At 35.7% G+C, this 22,010-nt stretch overlaps 1 protein-coding gene across 6 annotated transcripts in view; it reads left to right on the top strand.

The window, feature by feature from the left end:
* Fhit (fragile histidine triad diadenosine triphosphatase) overlaps positions 1–22,010 on the top strand; it is a 1,296,971-nt gene that overhangs the window by 604,906 nt on the left and 670,055 nt on the right. The window lies entirely within an intron of this gene.

The following is a 22,010-nucleotide window of genomic DNA, read 5'->3' as shown; positions in this document are numbered from 1 at the left end:
TGAGTGCTTTTTAATTCACTTAAGAGAAGACATATGTAAGAATTTCAAATGATGCCTTCTGCTTAATTTTTTTCATAAATTAGATCCAAGTTGTTGTAAATATTGTGTACAATGTTTGTCAAGAAATAAAGTTGTGTTATTATCACCTACTCTAAATAACAGCCTTCTAAGTTTCCTAAGAGGCACTGTCACTGGAGCTTAGTCCTGTCATGTCTTTAGCAGCACAGTTTGAAGTATTCCCATTATATAAAGATAGTTTCAGCTGTAATAGGTAGACAGTAGATTCCAAGTACATGCCTTTGGTACTAGTTCCCAAGCACGGCTCACTCTTTTATTCTTTTTCTTTGCTACAAAAAAAATCTGGCTCTCATTGGGTATTTTTTAGGTGCTATATGATAAGACAAACAACACTACAGACTATTCCTCAGTGTCTCATGGGAGAACTGTACCTTTCCTACAAGAAGATTTGATCCTAGTGAAGCCATGGCATCTCAAGGGGACTGGCTCAATAAGACTAACCTCAGCACTTGGGGCATTTTTAATTCATTTTGATTGTAGCTATTACATTTGTCCCTTTTCCCTTCTTCTCTGTACTTCTTTCTTTATGCTCCCAAGTTTCCATTTTAATCTCCTTAACTTCTTAATCTGCATTTATTGCAGTTTGGTAGCAAGTGTTCACAGAGAAAATAAACAGGCAACACTGCTGATCTCCAAGACCTTTCAGTCAGGATAGAGACTCAAAACATGCTCTGGTAAAGTTGCCATGCAGAATATTGGTCAGAGTCTCCCTAATGATTCAATAAAGGACTACAGAGAGAGGAAGTAGAGGCTTCTTACAGTTCCAAGCCTGATTCACAGGGAACCTGGTCCTGTTACCCCTATTACAGGCAATGATTAGAAGAACTACCATTTACTAGATTACCTGTAATATAATCTTCACATCAACTCTATGAGGTAGATGTCACCTTCCCCAATAATCAGCTAAGGAAACTGTAATCTGAAGACATTAACAATATTATTAGGCCATTGTAATTAAATGATGGGGCTGAAATTTCAAACTTACATGTGATGGACTTTGAGATCCTAAGTGAGGTTATAATAGAGATTTTGAAAATTTTTGATAAACTAAGATCAGTGGCTGTATCAGTAATATTAAGCATCAAAATTTCATTGGAAATAGAAAAGATGCCTTGATTATAATCTCTTGTTAAAAGCCAACAGGAGTCACACAATTATTGATTGTAAGGGAAAGAGATTATCCCCTAGTGATACTAGCAGACTAAGTAGAAAACACAGGTGCTCTCAACAGAACTGGTCCAGTTAGGAGATGTATTGAGCAAGGAGTTGATGGGAAATAACCAGGTAGATTTGTGTATGTCAAGCAAGGAGTTTAATAGTCCTTGCATGGAGTTGAGTAACAGGCAATAGGAAAAGTAGAGCATGGACTTAGAACAGTGTAGAAATCTAGACAAAATTCCATATGGATGCTTACTAAAGTGATTCAATTAGATGTAATTACTTTGGAAAGCACTGATACGAAAGAAAGGGGATTCAAGAAGCAAACAACGTGCAATGGTATTGGGTAAAGACAAAGAGAGGAGAAGACTAGAAGACAGAGGGAAATAGGCAAGCGGTACATTAGATTTCTATGCGTGTTTAACAAATCACCACAAACTTAATGGCTTAATACAAGTGTTTTTTATACAGTTTCCATGGGCTGAATGCTGTCATAGTTTACCTTGGTCCTCTGCTAAGGCTCCCTGAAGGCTGCAGTCAAGGTGTCAGCTGGGTGTGTTCTCATCTGGAGGCTCAACAGGGGAATAATCCACTGCCAAGTTCCCTCCTGTTGGCAGAATCTCTTTCCTGTGGTTGTAGGACTGAGGTCCTCATTATTTGACTGACTATAGGTCCTTTGATCACTTTAAGCTCTTAGGAGCTGCTCTCAGGTCCTTGCTACATCTAATGTCCTTGCTACATCTAATGTCCTTGCTATATCTAATCTAATGTCCCTAAGCAGTCCCATGGCATGAGATTTTGCTTTTTTATGGCCAACAGTAGAACTTTTTTTAGGCTTTTACCAGGAATAATAACTGGAGGGGGGAATCTCAGAAGTCTGCCTATGATAAGTAGAACAGATGTTCTAACAAAGCAATTTTGACATATTACTGAATGTTGAAAGATGTACACATGAAGAATGTCTCTTGCTTCTAAAAGCCAACATTCTAATGACAGTGACAGAGCCAGGAAAAGAGAAAAATGTAATCAAATGGTGAGTAGTTTTTAATGTTCTAGAGAGAGCTGACTACTGAAAAATGGAATTTGAATTTAGGTGGGTGTTAACCTATTTTTAGGATTTCTTGCAGAATGGTGGGGATTGGAGTCAGTTTTGAATATGGCAGGGGGAGAATAAATGAAAGGAAACAACTAAGAAATAAATGCCCCAGAGAATTTCTTAAAAGTTTATCCTTGAAGGGAAGAAGAGAGGAATTTTTTACATCATGTTAGAGACCATTTATCATTTTTTATTTTTATAATGGTAAGATTTTAGAATGTTTGTTGTAGCAGGAGAAGTCGGGGGAAAGGAAGAAATGAATATGCCTCTCCTCACTAGTGAAATTCCAACTGGTCTCTGATGAAGTTAAGAGTAACAGCGATCGTTCCCGTCTTTCAATTATATTTTGCTTATTTAACAGATATATGGCATTTACCGTGTGCATTGCCTTTATTTGTAAGCACTTGGGAAGTGCTAACTCATTGAATTTTACAATCGTCCTGTGAGTAGGTCCTATTCCATCCCTGCTCTAAGACACATAACTGGTCCAAGGTCAATGAGCTTATAAGTGGTAGAGTTGGGAAGCAAAGCCAGGAAATTATGCTCTGGAGCCCATGTTTTTTTGGGGGGTACATGCAGGGGCTTTGGAGTTTGAATTTAAGGCCTCATACTTGCTAGGTAGGCACTCTATCACTTGAACCACACCCCAAGCTCTTTTATGCTTTATTATTTGGATAGAGTCTAGTATTTTTGCCCAAGACCAGCCTCAGACTGAGATACTCTTACATATGACTTAAGCATAGCTGAGAATACAGGCATCATCCACCATGCTCAGCTCATTGGTTGGAATGGATTCTCACTGGCCTCAAACCATGATCCTCCCATTCTCTGCCTTCCAAGTAGCTGAGATTATAGGCGTGAGACACTGTGCCTAGTCCTACATGTCTTTACGCACTGCATTAACACACTCTTTTATACACAGTTCCTATTGGCCATTCCTTGTGTGAAGTCTTGGGTTGTATCATACATTATTAGTGCATAAATAAATTTCTATAATCCCCCAGCCAGATAAGCTGGTCAGAGGTAGAACATGGCACCATGCTGTCTTTTCTTCTTCATGGCATCATATATGTAATAGAAGCCAATAAATATACATCGATTTAAGCTTGGATCCCATCATTTACTTTACTTCTTCATTTCCCTTATCTCTATTGATTATGAAATTAATGGGGTGATATGTCATTTTAATTTAACTACTTAGCCTATAAGAATAATTTTTATGATTTTTAACACCACAATAAATCTGTGACCTCTTCTAGTTTTTTGCTTTATAAAATAGATTTCACTTAATTAAAAAAGTAAATGACTACTTCAGAGCTCTCAATAAGGGATGAGAGGCGCTTGCCTGATGGCCTCTCGGATTACATTTTAATCTTTGACTGATGGATGCCTGAAGTGGGTTGACTAACCATTTCTGAACATTGAAGAGGAAAATAATCTTTGGCAATGGTCTTGACATTTTCTTTCTTTCCTTCCCTTTTCCTTTTCTCCTTCCTTTCCTTCCTTTCATCTGTCAGAAGCAAAGTAAAATAGTTCCTTCTCTATCAGAGCCAACCACATTCATAATTGAACTTCCTGGTCATTTCCATTTCAGAGCTCACTCCTGTCTTCACTTGTACTGCAGGATAACGTTCTCCGTCTTGCTAAGGTCCCTGCCAAAACTCTTGTTGAAATCTGACTCCCAACATAATGTGACTGAGGAGGGCTGGGGCCATTGGGAAGGAGCTAGGTCTCAGGGACTGGATTGGTTAACATGATTACAACTGGTCTTAAGCAAGCCTGGTACCTCCATTCACATTCTCCCTTGTCTGCTCTTCTTCCTGCTTCTCCATCATGATAGAATGCAGCATGTGGTCCTCCCCAGACTTTGAACAGATGCTGGCACCTTGCTCTTGAACTTTCTTACCCCCAAAAGTATGAGCCAACAATGAACCTCTTTTCGATGTAAAGTACCCAGCTTCAGGTGTTTTTCTGTAGAAATACAAGCAGACTAAGACACATCCCCTCCTTTACAAAAGTATTCAAGATAGTACAATTGGCCCTGCATTCAATGTGTTGCAACCAACCTACCCAAATCCATCCTATATTGCTACCATACAGCCTGGCAGGTTCTAGGGAGGTTGTCATTACTTGCCAACCTGCATCTGAGAAAATTTTTAATTTGCCCTGAATCTCTTCAAAAGTATTTGCTATGTTAGGAGCTAGAGGGAAGATAGGATTAAAATCACTTTGTGATTTATTTATGAATGCAAAAGGTGAGTACTGATGAAAACTTAAGAGCCTGTGGATCAGTTATTTTGGGTTTGATCATTGAGGTGCACAACAGATAAAAAAAACAAACCTCACTGCTAGACACTCATGTGGAGGGGATCATACAGATTCTTTTTTCCCCATTTGGAATACTATGTAAAAAGTTACTCCTATGTAGTGTTCTTTAAAGCCCTCATACCTGAAGTAAGCATCAAGATATCTATCCCCTGCTGATTCTGTAGTTACGTTTGATTAACAACAAAGGAAAGAGCGTGGTTTTATTTTATTTTTCTTTCATGTGTTTGATGTGTGTATGAGCAAATGCACTAAAGTGAGTGTGTGCATCAGAGCACAGAAGACCATGGGTGAGTGGCAATCGAAGAGTTAGGTTCAAAAGTTTAAAGATGACCAGATTGGACAGTACAGAGGTGCGTTCTAACTTTAGCTTTGCCATCTCCTCAAAAATTTTGTTTTATTTTCATTCTCATTATAAAAAACAATATTTTTCTCCTTACATTTAAAAGCTTAGAAATTTTTGCCATCTCATTCTCTAACAATATAAAAACATGTTTTCAATGTCAGCTGGTATTTTCTCCAGCATGCTCTGAATTGAGAAGCAGTAGTTAAGAGCAATGACTCTCCGTTCAAATCTTGACTAACAGCTGTGTGACTTTCGACAAGTGACAACCGTTCTGAGTCTCAGTGCTCTCCTCAGTAAAATGGTGATAGAAATAGTAATTACCCTAATAGGGTTATTAAAAGGTTAAAGGAGTTAATATTTTCAAAGTGCTCAGGATAGATCCCTGCCCACAAGGGGTTCCATATAAGTGTTTGCTCTGATCACTGTAGTTATTGTGATACAGTCAACAATCTACAATAAAAGACCAGAGAAGCTCAACACAAATTGTTATGCTATCAGTTTTAGTAGCTGTTTTACTTTTTTATAAAAATGAGGGGAGAAAGTGTAGGGAGGAATAATTTTATTATAGCATTAGAAAGATCACACTTTAAAAATGAAAACAAATATTTGCTCATAAGACATTAATGAGGAGTCATTTCTTCACCCTGTAAGGATGCCTTAGATAGGCTGAGAAGAGAGACTTGGAACTGTTCCTTATGTTCTATTTTTGGCTGGGTATATTTGTTTTAATTGTTTTAATGCTTATGTCACAGGCAGAAAACTCAATGTAGGATTTAAGTATAAAAGAAATTTATTGGTTTAGCTCATGGGAAATCTGAGCATAGTATGGGCCTTAGGATTCATCGATTCAACATTGCAATGAAGTCAACAGGAATTTGAGTCCTCTGTGTCCCTCTACTCCACCACCCACAGTGCTGGCTTCATGTTGGGCTGGCCTCTCTCATGGTAATGGATGCCTGCTGTCAGTAATTGAAGTTTTCTGAGTATGTCTGAGGGAGCGAGAGCTTTTATTTTCATATTCTATTCCACTTGAATATTTCTCTATGATGCTATCTTGAGGTATTGTAACAACTTTAAAGTTATGAGCATGGAAGATTGTATTAACAGTAGATTTCATTTCAGGAAGGTAAAGAGGGCAATATAAATGTTTGTAGTAAGAAGGGAGGGGGGAGTCTGCTTCAGTCCAGAACTGTGATGTATAAGGCACTGTAAAACAGGTTGAATTATTTGATTGTCATTCATAGGATGGAAAAACCATGGAAAAGTTTTAGTGTGTGGTGTTACATGATAGGATGTTCATTATAAAAAGATCAGCCATGCTGCTATTTGTAGAAAAGATGAGAGGAAGGGAACAGTGCATTCGAGGCTTAAGACTTTTACTCAGTTATGAAATGAAAGCCATTGTGTTTCACACCTCACCAGGGAGACATGCCAGCTTCAATCTTAGTTACTGCAGTTGTCTTATTAAGTTGCCCTTGAATTTATGCAAATCATAATTGATTGTCCTTCAACAAAAGCAGCAACAAAAAAGCGTGTTGTACAGAACAATCAAATACTGATTCTTTCTAGATATGTAAAATGTGATAAGGTATGAGAAGAGCTTGGAAAAACCTTAGAACAGGTACAGAAAGGAAAAGCAATGGTCAGTTTGGGGACATGCAGATGTTTTGCCTGAATCCTGCTCTGTCCCAAGCAATATAGGGATTCTTTTGCAGAACCTCTCATAGCTAACAAATCTGTTAGCTGTGCTCTCTTCATACCGCATGTACAGCTTTGAGATACTTCAATGCTATTAGCATTTGTACTTTGGGATATATTGTAAGGAATGAGAAGCATTTGAAAACCAGAGCAATATTTATACAGTCAAATCAGATGATCTGCCATATAGAAGCAAAGATTAACAAGTCTGAGTTTTTGATGGGTGAAATTGACAATTGGTCAGGAACCTCTCCAGCCAACCCTGTCCGCTTACCCTCTAAAATGGATCTCTAATCTCTTACCTTTACAACCTTGTTGCAGACATACAGCTCCTTTCTAAGGAATTTTATAACAGCCTATGAGCTAGCCTTTCTGGTTCCATTGGGACTTTCACACCCATATAGAACAAAAGTTGTATCTTCCTAATTCTCAAGGGAAAAATAACTTAACAAAATGTCACATTTTTCACTTTTTCAACCTTAATATTTACTTTTACATTTGGTGCTAGCTCTCACAGAACCAAAACATAGCAAATTGATATTAACAGGGGAAAAATTAGACAAAATTTATTTTATAACCTTCATAGATATTAAGTAGACTACCTAATATAAAATAAGTTCAGCAATATATTATAATTACATTTATTATCATCATGATTTTCTCCCAGTAAAAATGTATGTGATTCATGGGATGAATTTTAATATATGTGACCATTTAACAGTATTTGGAAAAATGATAATTTCTGGTCTCACCATCCAGAATGATTTGAAAACATCTGTGCTACTGGGAATGAACCACGTATGCTAAAATGTTCAATGAACTCAACTTTGTTCAATCAAAAAAATGAGCGTGTCTGTCAGCTAGAAGTAGACTTTTTCAGGGTGGGGTTCAGAATCTAGACAGGGAAGGAAGTTAGATACAGTAAATCAGTGAAACCACCCCAAACTGGCAGCTAAACAGTTGAAGTGGAGCAAAACCAAATGTGGAGTTAAAGCAGCAGAAGTCAAAAGCTATAAAGCAAAGATAGATGGAGGCAGTAGAAACAAATGGGTCCCAAACCACTTAAGCAATATTTCCAAAATGCCAATGCAGAAAAGCAGTTTTTCTAGCCATCTCATCAAAACTGTCTTCTGTCAAAGCTTTAGTCTCTCTTTGGAAAAAAAAAAAGAGGGGTGGGGAGGCTGAAAAGTGGGACACTCTTAGCTTTTTATGGAGGTAATTGTGATAATAGGAGGTTAGGAGTCAGAGAAGAGAAACAACTGCCAACAAGTACAAAAGAAAGAGGGACAAGGAAAAAAAAATGGTGCTAACAAAAGGTGGGGTAGAGAGATTAACCCTTGAGTGTCAAGCAGGGCAAGTTGAAAGTAAAAATGTATCAAGAGCACATATTTTCCTATGCCTCCTGGCAGATCACAAATGCAAACATGAAACCAGGTTGAATAGTTTTTAATAGCATGCATGAGAGACCAATAGTTAAACCACTTAGACACCAAGATCCTCTGTAAAGAAAAAAAGAAATTAAAGACATCCCCATGAAAACTGTCCAATGAATGTGAATGGGCAGTTTACAGAAGAGAAAACTTCAAATAGCCAGTAAGAAGAAAGAATTAATTTCAGAGACTTGCTAAGTAAAGTAAGATGGAATTTCTCACCTGTGATATAGGTACAACTGAAAAAGTGTAACATCCAGTGTTGGTTTGAGGGCAGAGAGATGCTAGGGCTGTATTCATTGATTAAGCAGCTTGGCCATGTTATTGTATATTAAAAATACACATTTTAGAGAGGAATTTCATTTTTGAGAGTCTAAAGATGGAGCTATATAATAATAATAATAATATATGAGACTATTAATTGCAACATTACCTATAGTGCTGAAAATGGAAACAAAGGAATTTTTGTTCCCTAGGGACAAGTCAGAGACATTGAGATGTCTCTACTGTGGATTATTATGAGATTATTAAAAATCATGTGTGTCCAATGTAGATGATTGCACATGATATATTGTTAAATTAGCAAAGCAAATTACAAGGAGATGGGGTTTATTAATAGACTTTCAATTTACTAACTCTAGGAAGAGGTCAATATTATTTACATTCAATATCATGAAGAAAAACAAATAAGGCATGGTAGCTGCTATATCTTTGTAGTATCTATGTATGTATTGAGCATGTTGAATATTTAATATACTATATGTTATAAAATTCTACAACATATTTAATATTTTAAGACATTAAAATATATTAACAGATTTAATGTATATTTAAAATACCCATTAATATATTTGATATATATTTAAAATGAACAATTATCAAAGCAAAAGGGACAAGGAAAAGAAATGGTGCTAACAAAAGGTGGGTGGAGCGATTAACTCTTAAGTGTCAAGCAGGGCAAGTTGAAAGTAAAAATGTATTAGAGCACATATTCTTCTATGTTCCTTGCAGATCACAAATGGAAGCACTACGCCGGGTGAAATAGTTTTTATAGCATGCATGAGAGACCAATAGTTAAACTACTTAGACACCAAGATCCTCTGTGAAGAAAGAAAAAGAGAGCAGAGGACAATTTTGGTACATTATATCATATAAATGCATTTCATCTTTTAGCGATGATCACAAAATGTAACAATTACTTTAACATACATAGGTTAGTAACCTCTTACAATATTCATTGCAACAATTGGCCCCTTTGTGCCTCATAAAATCCAAACCTTACCTGCTTTATTTATGGAACAAATGTGCATCTCAGACACTCATTGTCCTTTGTGAGAAAACAGTGGTGTATTTGAAGCTGTGAGTTGATGACATGGGAGTTCATAAAATGCTCAGTAGATTTTGGCAATGTTCGGCTGAGACCTTGTGAAAGGAGACAAACATGTAAATGAAGTCAACTTCACAGACCTCTGGGATCCATTACAGCCCTAGATGCTCTCAACACATAATTAGCCAGGGCTGTTAATCAAGTTAACAGGTGTTGAGTAATGAATGAAGACAGGGTATTTGCTGTGACCACTTCCTTCTTTGATCTGGTTAGAGAAGGGACTTCACATCCTGTTTTTTTGTTCTGTTATTATTACTATTATTATTTGATGCTGGCATCAGTCTTGTGATCATTGAGAATAGCAAATATCACTGTAAAAACACCGCAGGAATCTGTCCCAAAGTTCCCTGTTGTTCCTGATGACTGTATGTTTTTTGTTTTTTTCTATTCTATTTTATTTGCCTCTTTTCTCATTCAAGTCTATGTTTGATTTGTCAGCTGGTGGTTGAAAGACAAATTCTAGCAGCTGTAAACAGGAGGTACTTCCATCTCAGCAAATGGATGAATCCTGTGTTTTGAGGTCACAGGATGATGAACCATACACCTCATCCTTCTTCAAGTTTTCCTAGTGCTATGGTAGCACAAGGACTAAAGTCTTGATGCTCTGTGTTCCAGCTCATTTTATCCTTTCATTGAATAGTTAAAACTTGCTTCTTTTTCTGAACAGTTTAAGTATCTTTTATATTAGTAGCTGACAAATCACTTTATTATTTTTTACTCACAAAGCATTAAAGATTATAGCTATACTCTTTTTTAGCCATTTGATTGATAAGTTGATGTATGTTTGCAGACATTCATAGCTGTAGGATTATTTTCTTCCCAGTTTCTTGTACTTTTACATGAGTACCACTCTCAGGTAAGAATTGGAAAACTACAACCAACCTGCAAGCCAAATCATAAGCACTGCCATTTTACAAGAGTTCCCAAGCTGAGTATTGCTTTTTCTTTTTTACATTTTTTAATGGTTGAAAAAAATCAAAAGAGTGATATTTCTTGATAGCAAAAAATTATGGGAAATTGAAATTTCAGTGTCTATAAGTGAAATTTTATTAAATCAGAGCCATGTCCATTTTTTATATTGTCTATGGCTGCATTCACACAATAGCACATTCTTGAGTTGTCAGGAGACAGAAAGACTTACAAACCCTGAAATATTTACTGTTTGTCCCTGTACAGAAAGAGTTTACTGCCCCTTAAGAGTTAATAGGAAGAAATAGTATTTCTATATTGGCATTTAAAAACATTTTAATAAGTTGTCAAATAGCCATTCAGTGATTGTGTCAATTTACAGTTTATGAAAGAGAAACCTATTTCTCCATATCTTCACCAATGTTGACTTTTTTTCAGGGGAGTTCAGTGGCATCTTCTTTTAATTTTTTGACTTAAGATTCTAATTAAGTTGGCCATCTTTTCATATGTTTATTGGCTCCTAATATTTCTTTTCCTGTATTTTAACCATCTTACATGCCTATTACAGGTAATAATTTAATAACAAAAGGTAAGGTAACTAACATTTATTGAACATCTGCAAATTGCTATATATTATGCTAAAACGACTAAAAAAGATATTATTTACATGACAGAAAACACTTGAAATGAGACTCAGAGAGGTTTGCCCACATTTATGCAGCTAACACATAAGAGAGACAGGGTTTTTATTATTATTATTATTATTCATTATTTTGCAATGCTGGGGACCAAACCCAGGGCCTTATGCATGCAAGGCAAGTACTTTACCATTAGGCTACCTCCCCAGCCCAGAAATAGGTTCTTTATAATGCAGATCTTTGTCTCTAGTCTCAGCCCTTCTCTGATTAATATTCTGTCTCTGAGATCAGTGTTGAATTAACTATATCAAGCATAATATTAGTGAGAAAAACTTGAAGTCTGGGACTTGAATTGACTCATACCCTTGGTTGTCTAGCACCTGTGAATATTTCCAGGTATCCAAGCATCCTTCATAGTCATAATGTAATTAAATTTTGCTTCACTTTCTTTTAGAAGTTGTGGTGGCCAGGCAATAACTTTATGATTGTTACATTGTCACAAAGGTTGACAGTCATGAGCTCAATATAACTGAAGTAAATCTATTATTGGAGTCAAAACCCAGAGTTTATATTCTGGCTCTGTAACTTCTTTACTATGTAATTGGCTTTGGATGAGTTATTTTATGTCACTGGATCCCATTTTCCTCATCACTTAAATATGAATAAAAATATTGTTAAAGATTAAAGAAATAGGAAGTGCTCAGCACAGTACCTGATGCAGAGTAAACCTTGAAAAACAACTGCATGTCTATCATGATGCATAAAAGATTATCCCTTTGGGTTTTGCCCTTTACAGGGGAACCGAATTTCACCAGGCATTTCTCAAAAGTTGTCCTTAATCCATCAGCATCAGAATGCCTGAGGATACCTATGAAAGTACAAGCTCCTGAGCAGGCCAGGTGGCTCAAGTGGCTCAAGTGGTAGAACACTTGTCTAGCAAGCACAATGCCCTAAGTTCAAACCCAAGTAATAGCCAAAAAAAAGTGCCTGCCTAAAATGCAAGTTTCTGGGCTTCCGCTCAGTCAGAAACACCACCGAACTATCAAAATTCTGGTGGCTTTTTATTAAAGGAAAAAAAAAAACAGTAATAAAGATATCCTCCTCTGTAAGACAGCTTAATCTTTTACGTATGATTTAGGTCACTCTTACAGTAATTGTCCACTAGCATCCACTTCCGTTAGCAGCGATGCCTCCCCTTGCCATGATGTTTACAATGCTATGTGTTTGAAGACAGCTGTCACCCTTTGATCTCTTTTATCTTCTCTATTAACTATGCTCTGATAACATCAAATTCTTTGGATGATAGATACTGAGCTAATGTAGAATGTCTTATAAAAATAGTTTGATTTAGGAGTTGGTTTTTTTGTATTTCTTGATTGAATTTCCTACAGGTTCTTAGATTAGAAAAAAAGTAGAGATCCTCCTTTCAGGAAAGATAAGAACAGCAGTCATAATTGTCTTGATTTTTTAACTCACTTGAAGAGCTGGACAGGTTTTGAGTTTGGAACTGATGTGATTGCCAAGTATAGCTTCCAGCCTAATCTTTCATCCTTGGCTCCTGCCTTTTTCTCCCTCAAGCGCTTATGCTCTAGAAAGCGGTTTCAAAGTGTGCTTTCTAGTCCAGTGGTCATTTGCAGCACCAGGGAACTTAAAACGAGAACTGCAGATTCTCTGCAGGACTCCTTAGCTGCTGAACCAGGAACTTGGGAAGGGAGAGAATGGGCTCTGTTGTCTGTTTGAACATATCTTCCTCCTGATTCTGATGCCTACTCAAGTTTGAGATGCACCTAGTTCATGGCCACCTTATCTAGATGCCTCTCCCCTCACCCACCGACCTATTCAGCCAGTCTTTATCACAACACATAGTTTTTCTCAATTTCTATTACAATTTGTGGCCACATATGTATTTCCATTATAGTTTAAGAGTGTCTGTTTTTCTAGCTAGATTGTAAATTTCATATTTGCTTAAAACATACATATTTTATTCACCAGTGTATCTCTAAAATGTATCACAGTGAGTGACATATGGCAGATATTTAATAGTTGAATGAATGAATGATCAATTAATATGAAGTGACTGAAGTTATATTTCTTCTGACCTGTATTTACTTGCTTTTTTATTGTAGAAAACCACATACTACAAGTGTCACAGCTAATTTGTAAGCAGTTTACAAGAATAACTTGCAAGCTATACACATACCACACACCACACACACACACACACACACACACACACACACACACACACACATTCTTCAGTCAAATTTCTTTGCAGTTTTCAGGTCCAGTGTCAATGTCTTTACCATTATAGACATTTCAACTTCAGCAGAGCCCGTTTGTAATTCACTTAACATGCTCATATTGAGGAACTAACGCAGAATTATCAGGGTCAGACACCAGGAATGGAATTTGCATGGTACTTCTTGACTAAGACCTTTCACTCTGTTGACCAACTAACTTCAATGCTCTGAGCTACTCTTATTACCATTAAAGTCAAGGAAGTCCTTGCACAGTTCTGCCTTTCTTAGCATTTCTCTCGCTCTCCCTCTACCCACTTTGCTCCATGTTTGACCCCTCTATTCAACACTGGGCTCACTTGTGCAGCTTCTGAAATTATTTGCTTGTTGCTGTCTTTCCCTTCTATTTAATATGTTTCCCCTCTGCTCAGTGTTTCAAATCTGACCTTAAGGGCTGGTAAAAATTATCACTGCATGTATCCAAAAGAACTCTCTCTGCTTAGTTAGTATGGACTCTTTTATCCTTCTGTTACTGTCATCATCAATGACAACACAGGCTTGGGAATCAGATCAGGTTTCATTATCAGCCAAGACCCTTCCTGTGAGAAAACTTGAGTCTTATGTTCTCTGAGCCAGAATTTGCCCACCTGTAAAATGGCAATATTAGTGGCTAGCTACCTCTTGCATGACTGTAAGGATGAAATGAGATTTGCAGAATGCCATTGGTTCTCAATAAATGGCACTCCCTCTTGACTAACACTGCAAACAACTCCAGTTTTCTCAGGAGAGACTAGGAAAGCTAAAGGGAGGGAGATTTATACAGAAGCCACATTAAAAATAAAATTTTAGTCTTGGCAGAAAGAATGAGATGAAGATTGTAAATATTTTAGGAACTTAAATGTAGAACTTTTATTATTTTTATTATTATTATTATTATTTGTCCTCATACACTGTTGAGAAAGTACCTGCTAATGGCCTATCAGGAATTCAAGCTACACATGACTCTTCACCCCTCACCCTCCATCTTCAGGATTCTTTTTAAGGAAATGATAATAAACCGCTTTGATTTTATTTTGAAGAACACTCAGGTGAAAACCCTGAAGGTGAAGATAATATAGGTGAAAAGGTTTTTCCCTATGCAAGCAAAAATAACCAGGTGGACAATATATTCAAAGATACTCTTATAAAATATTTTTTAAAACTTTATTCTGAGTCTTCTCAGGAATCATCCAGTAGTTTTCCAGAGGGAAAAGCTAGATTCATACCACTGTGGGAATCATTTCTACTATGGGGTTTCAACATTGTCAGGCATATCAAATATATTAGTGGCAAGATATTTATATCTTTTGTATTTTGCCCCAAATTATACAATGTGTGAGGTTTATTGAAATCATTTTCTTTTTATAGTGCCCATCTGGCACATTTGTTGTAACCTAATCTAAAACATAGTTTTAAGTTTTTACCTTGTCAATCACCAAATAGACCAACATCCTCCCTGTCATTTTATTATATGGGAAGTAAACAACATTCAGATGGAAAGATACATTCCAGAAAGATCGGCCAATACATTGTCAGTAGGTCCAGAAATACAATATACATAGTAATTAGCAATGGCTGTATGACCCCTGCAATGTTTGGCAAATTCCTCGGTGTTTTTGTAAATGGCTCTGTTCCCTAGAAGTCTGGATGCTCCTAATGCAGTAGTAGGGTTTTTATCTTTCTGGGCATATTAAGTGGATTATTTTCCTAGTCAAGGAAGAGGAGGTCATGAAAAGTAATGTGCAATTTTCCCCTGCAGCTAATGCTGATTTCTTTGATAATATCCAAGTTGAAAAAGAAATAAGAATAGCTTTCCTTCTTAATAGGAGTCAAATGTCTTATTGAGTAGACTAGGGAGACCCATTTCATCAGATTTAAGAAATAGCTTAAGAATTTTCCAATTTGTAAAGAATATTGGCATTAATACCATGAAATCCAGAATATTTTGGAACTTAATTTGTTATATGCTGGCACAAATAGATCTCTCTCTCTTTCTTTTTCTTTCTCTATCTCTCTTTCTCTCTCTCTCTCCATACATATATATTTTTATATACATTTTATATTATATATAGTTCTATATTATATAATAGTCTGTATAATATATAAATATATACTGACTAGAAAATATATAAAACACATAATATATAACATATATAAGATATATACTGTATGGGATATATAAAATATAATATATATAAAATAAATTTATATACAAATAAATATATATATGTAAAATAAATAAATATGGGGGGAGTTAATGCTTTCATAAGTTTTCTTGTCTACCTTCTGATTCTAGAATCAGTGGTTGGGAGAAAAGTGAATGCATGTTTTGGTAACTAAAATTTAAATTTGCTGTCTTGTTACTTGGTATAGGAGAAAGATCTTGGACAGATGTGAGCTTTTTGGAGCAAGTCACTAAATGAGCATAGTATATATAAGCAAAGAAGTGAGTTTGTATGTATAAACCACTTATTAATATTTGAAAAATTTTAGGATATTGAATCCTTTGTCTCTTTAATAGTTTTCAGAAAATTATTTAGTTAATTAACTGTGTCATTTAAAAAATACAAATAAAATGAAAGATCTTTATCTACATATGAAAATTTATTTCTACTCTTTTAAAATATAATTTTGTGAATAGTGTGTAGTATATATTTAAAGTTGTCTCCCAAAAAAATGTTACCTGCTTATATTATTTTTAAAAGTAAAATTGTGATTTGAACTCTTTAGAAATATCTTTTGCCAATTAAAGCATTTTAAATTATTTTTTGCAGTTCTTTTATCCTAAGACCTTGAGAATTTTCTGATAATTGCTTGATGGAATTCAAATTAACCTGTGTCAATCTTGTAAATAAAAATGTCCAGTGTAAACCAGCTGGCGTATCTTCTTTTCTCTTCCTTAGATGGAGACTTTCTCTTCTTTAGTACTCTGTTGAAGCCCAGAGAGGCTTATAATTATCCAAAAATTACTCGCCATTACATACCGTCTGAGTAACTATTCATTTATTCTTGTTATTTTTCTCATGGTGAACACCTCACCTAGATTTGGCGGAAATGCCTGATGCTTACTTGGCCATCTCTAGGTGTAGTTAGTAAGCAAAACATGAAACATTAACATCACCATTCCTATTTACCTATGTATTCAGCTAAATAATAGCAGATTCTCAGTGTTCTGAACTATCCTTTATTTTGTGCTTTTATATAATTTTAATTGACAATTACATATGCTAATGAGGTATTTTGATACGTGTCTACAATGTAGAATAATTAAAACAAGCTAATTGCCTTACATACTTATTATGGTGAAAATATTTAAAATTTAGTCTTTCGGCAATTTTGTAATATTCAGTGCATTCCTATTTGTTATAGTCACCGTTCTGTGCCATAGATCACTAAGACTTATTCCTGTCTAACTGGAACTGTACCCATCCACTCCCTCCCTAAGCTCTGGCAACCACCATTCTGTTCTCCACTTCTATGAGTTTGCATTTTTTTGCTTCCATATATGAATTTTGATAGATGCACAAAAAGTAGATTACTGGATCACATGGTAATTCCTTTTTTAGTGTCCTGAGAAAACTCCATGCTGGTTTTCAAAATGAAAGTATTATTTATATTCCCCACCAACAGTCTACAGTTGGCTTTTCTCCTCATCAACACTTGTGCATTTTAGTAGTAGCCATTCTAACAGGCTTGAGGTGATATCTCATTGTGGTCTTAATTTGCATTTCCTTGATGAACAGTGATAATGAGGATTATGTATATATGGATATTAACCCCCTTAACAGATGTACAGTTTGCAAATATTTTCTATCAACCTATGGATTGGTCTCTTTGTTAATTATTTCTTTTTCTGTATAGAAGCTTTTTAGTTTGATACAATCAACTTTTTTAGATGTCACAATTAAGAAAATTCCACCTGGGCCAATGTCATGGAACATATTCCCTATGCTTTTTTCTAATAGTTTTATACTTTCAGGTTGTACATATAAGTCCAAAAACCATTTTTATTTGATTTTTTATATATAGTATAAAGGACTAATTTCATTGTGCTGTGGATATCCAGTTTCCAGAATAGCATTTATTGAAGAACCTTCCCTCTCTCCATTGTTCTTGTAGCTTGCAGAAAAGAATTGACCACAAAAGTGAGTTTACTTTCTCTTGTCCCATTGGCCAATGTGTCTGATTTTATGCCAGTGTCATGCTGTTTTGATTGCTATTATCTTTATTTTTTTTCTTGATGGTACAGGGGTTTGAACTCAGGGCCTCAAGCTTGCTATGCAGGCGCTCTCCCATTTGAGCCTCTCTGCCTGCCTTGATTATTATATCTTTGTAGTAGATTTTTAGATTAGGTAGTTTGATGCATCCAGCTTGTTCTTTTTGGTCAAAGTGGCTTTGACTATCTGTTGTGATTCCACATTTTTTTTTAGGATTTTGTTTCTGTGAAAGAATGACATTGGAATTTTGACAGATATTGCACTGAAACTATAGACTGCTTTGGGTAATCAGGACATTTTACCAGTGTTAATTTTTGTAATCCAGGAACACAGGGTATCTTTTGACTTGTTTGTGTGATCTGTAATACCTTCCCTTTCAGTGTTTTGTAGTTTTTGAAGGACTGACTGTAGGAGGTCCATATGTTCCCCAAAGATGGCGATTAGCCAGGGAGGAAAGCCCCTCCTGTCTCCTTCCCAAGAAATGCCTGTTCACACCAAAATCTTCGTACCAAAACATACTCCTCCAACTGGCAATAAAAAACTATAAAACTTGGCATCTAACCCGACTGGAGGGACTACTGATTTCCAGGCCTGCTGCTTGCCCCCCCACCCCATGCGGCCTTTCCTTTTTCTTCTCTACAAATTGTGTGATTCTTGCTGTTTGAGTTTCTGCCTTTGATTTTAATCTAAGCACAGAAAAAAGGACCCTCAGCAACTGAGAATTCCAGCGTATTATTTTCAATATGTAAATCTTTTTACATTCTTGGTTAAGTTTATTCCTAAGTTCTTGATCTTATTGTTTTGATGCTATTGTGAACAGAAGTGTTTTCCTTGTTTCTTATTCCAGTTCATTGTTAATGTAAAGAAATACTCCAGACTTTTGTGTTGGCTTGTATCCTGCAACATTTTTTTTTTTTTTTTTTTTTTTTTGTGAGACAAGGTCTTCTTGTATTGCACATGCTGGGTTTGAATTCATGCTCTTCAAACCTCTGATTCCCAAGTAGCTGGGATTACAGTTGTGAAGCACTGTGCCCTGCTATAGTTTGAACAGTTTTTTGGTAGTCTTTATGGTTTTCTAAATATAAGATCATGTCAGACTGGGTGCAATGGCTCATACCTGTAATATCAGCTACTCAGGATGCAGATATTAGAGGATCACAGCACAAGGGTAGCCCTGTGCAAAAATCGAGATTCTACCTGAAAAAATACACAAAAGAAAAAAGGAATAAGGGTGTGTGGCTCAAGTGCTAATGGGCCTGGTTAACAAGTTCAAGGCCCTGAGTTCAAACCCCCAGTACTATGAGAAAAAAGACCATGCCATCAGCAAACAGAGATAATTTCACCTTTTCCTTTCCTATTTGGGTAGCTTTTCTTTTTCTCCTCTAATTGCTCTGACCAGAACTTCTAGTGCTATGTTGAATAGAAATGGTAAGAGTGGCAATTTTTGTCATATTCCTGATCTTAGAATATGATGTTGGCTCTTGGCTTTTCATACATGGTTTTTATTGTGTTGAGGGATATGCCATGTATGTCTAATTTTTTGAAAGTTTTTATCATGAAAGGATATTGAATTTTATTCATGCTTTTACTGCATCTGTTGAAATGATTATATATTTTTGTTCTGCTAATAGGAACAATCATATTGATTGATTTATATAAGCTGAATGATCCTTGCATTCTAGGAATAAATTCTCCTTGATCATAGCATATGATCCATTTAATATGCTATTATTTTTAATTCAGTTTGCTAGTACTTGGTAGAGGACTTTTGCTTCTATTTTCATTATAAGTACTGTCCTGTAATTTTTTTCTTGTCATGTCCTTATCAGGCTTTGGTATCAGGATGATGCAGGCTTTGTAAAAATAACTTTAGAATTACTTATAGAACTTCAGTTTTTTGGAGGAATTTGAGACGGAATAATATTCTTTAAGTGTTTTTTAGAATTCTATAGTGAAGCCATCTTGTCTTGGGCTTTTCTCTGATCGGAGATTTCTTTTATTATTAACTCAGCCTCCTTACTTACTATTGGTCTATTCAGATTTTCTCTCCTTGTTTCAGCTTGGCAGGTTGGATATTGAGAGGAATCTATCCTACCAACATTTCTTATAAGTTATCCAGTTTGTTGGCATATGATTGATTTTTCAGTAGTATCTTATGATCCTTTGTACTTTTGTGATATCACTTGTAATATCTTTTCCTTTGTTTTTTATTTTGAGTTTTCTGTCCTCTTTCTTAGACTGGCTAAAGATATATTTTGTTTTTCTTTTCAAAGAACCAGATTCTTGAATCACTATGTCCATATACCTCTAAAGATTTGGGGAAATTTCAGACATTATTTCTTTAAATAGACTTTCTACCCTTTGACTCTTCTCCTTTAGGACTGCCATAATTCATATATTTGTATGTTTAATGGTGTCCCTTGTGCTTTCTGTACTCTTTTTCAGTCTTTCTTTTTTTATACTTCTCACTGACTAATTTCAGATGGTCTATCTTTGAATTTGTTCCTTCTTTTTTCTGCATGATTGAGTCTGCTGTTCAAACTTTCTTCTGAATGTTTTTTCTCTGTCATTGTATTCTTTAGCTCTAGGATTTCTGTTTGTTTTTTTCTTATGGCTTTTATGTCTTTACTAAGCTTCTAATTTTGTTCATGTATTATTTTCCCAACTTTATTTTATTTTTTGTCTATCTGTATTTTCTTGCAATTTCCTATGTCAGCAGGATTTCTGCAGACCATGGCCAAGAGGGGCTGGAGCTGACCATCAGGCCCCTTTCCAAACTGATGTGATATGAAGGCTGTCTATATTTTGCTTCTCTACTCTTAAGTTCCCACTACTTGTCAGAAGTAGCAGGCATCAAAATGCCATTTTTGTTGTTAGGGTATTGTCTTTGTTCAAATTTCTCATTTTTTAAAGTTGAGTTTAGAAGCTCGCTTCATGTATGATGCCCTATGAGCTTTTTGTTTGATATTTATGTTTTATTTCCTCCCTCCCTCCCTTCCTTCTTTCTTTTCTTCTCCCTTCCTTCCTTTTCTTTTGACAGGTTCTCACTAAATAGCCCAGACTGGACTAAAACTCACTGTGTAGCTCAGGTTGGTGTTGAACTAGAGATCCTCCTGCCTCATCCCCCTGAGTGTTGAAATTTTAGGCATATACCACCATGCCTGTCCCCTGTGAGCTTTTAAACAGATGGATGAGTATCTGTTCATGTTTTGAAACATAGCAAATATTTCTCATACTCCTTCCAAGATACATCCAGAAGAAAACCTAAAGAAGTTTAGGGTTGCATAGGAGTACTTAGGATTGTTAAGTGAATTGCATTTTTGTGAAAAATGGAGATTCTGCATTGTGTTTTGATGATAATCTCTTTTTTATTTTAATTGCAAAATAACTTGTTCTCTCAAGGAAGTATGACTTCAGATAAATGACAACAAGAATTAGTCCAAGTTTTAATATGACTATACTGAGATTAGTTAACAAAACCAACTTCCTATAGTGAGGGGAGCAGGAGTGGGGAATACAAACATTCTAACACATGTAGGTTTTCATTATAAACATCTAGTGTCCAAGGTTTCAGAGTCACTATTCTTTACCAGTTCAAGCAAATATTTCAATGTGTATGGTAGATTATTTCCACTTTGGGCAAACCAAATGATGCAAATAGGAACACAAACAGTTTAGATTTGTTATAAATATGACTTCGCCTCTTTAACAATCATTAGAAATTTCTTTCTAAGCAAAGGGTTATAATTAATCTAGGGCTTATATTTTCAATAGCACTTGGGTCAACAGTTTCTTTACTTAGAAGTTTTCTATTACTCCTCTGTAATTAATGACCACTGATTTTTAAATCACAGTTTTAATCAAGGTAGATGAAAAGAACTTTAGGCTTATAACTTATTTTTATAATATTATGCACTGCCATATTTAATCTTTATAAGAAACCAATTAAATACGTACTCTCCTGTTTTGCAGAGAAGGAAATCAAGGCTTAGGTATATACTAAGGAGCTTGCAGAGGTCACCCAACTGCACTCCTGCAGGGCAGGAGTTTGAGCCCCAGAGAATCTGACTCCAGACTAGAGGTCTTTGTCCCTTACTTCTATGCTATGTGGCTTCTTGCTATCATCATTATGCATATGCATTCTAAATTCTTTTAGGAAAACCACATGTGATCATATTTTTTTTTTAAAGTCCATCCTCTGATAATGGGAATTGATCTTTCCTTTGAGGTTCAGGTGCCGGGGTAGAACTGATTCAATATTAAAGTCATATTTTTTCCAGTTTCTATAATATCTACTATACCATTAGATCTTCAGAAAGGCCAAATTGATAAGATGATACACTTGGCCCAAATTACTGACCTTCACTTTCTATTGTCAGTTATTTCTAGTCTAAACCTTGAAGACTCTCTTTTCCTTCCCTGACTTGACTGTCTTCATCTCCTTCATTTTCT

This window comes from Castor canadensis, chromosome 10 (assembly GCF_047511655.1).
Source record: "Castor canadensis chromosome 10, mCasCan1.hap1v2, whole genome shotgun sequence".
Classification (NCBI taxonomy): domain Eukaryota; kingdom Metazoa; phylum Chordata; class Mammalia; order Rodentia; family Castoridae; genus Castor; species Castor canadensis.
The sequence above is the reverse complement of the archived record's forward strand: the minus strand, read 5'-3'. Positions and strand labels throughout refer to the sequence as shown.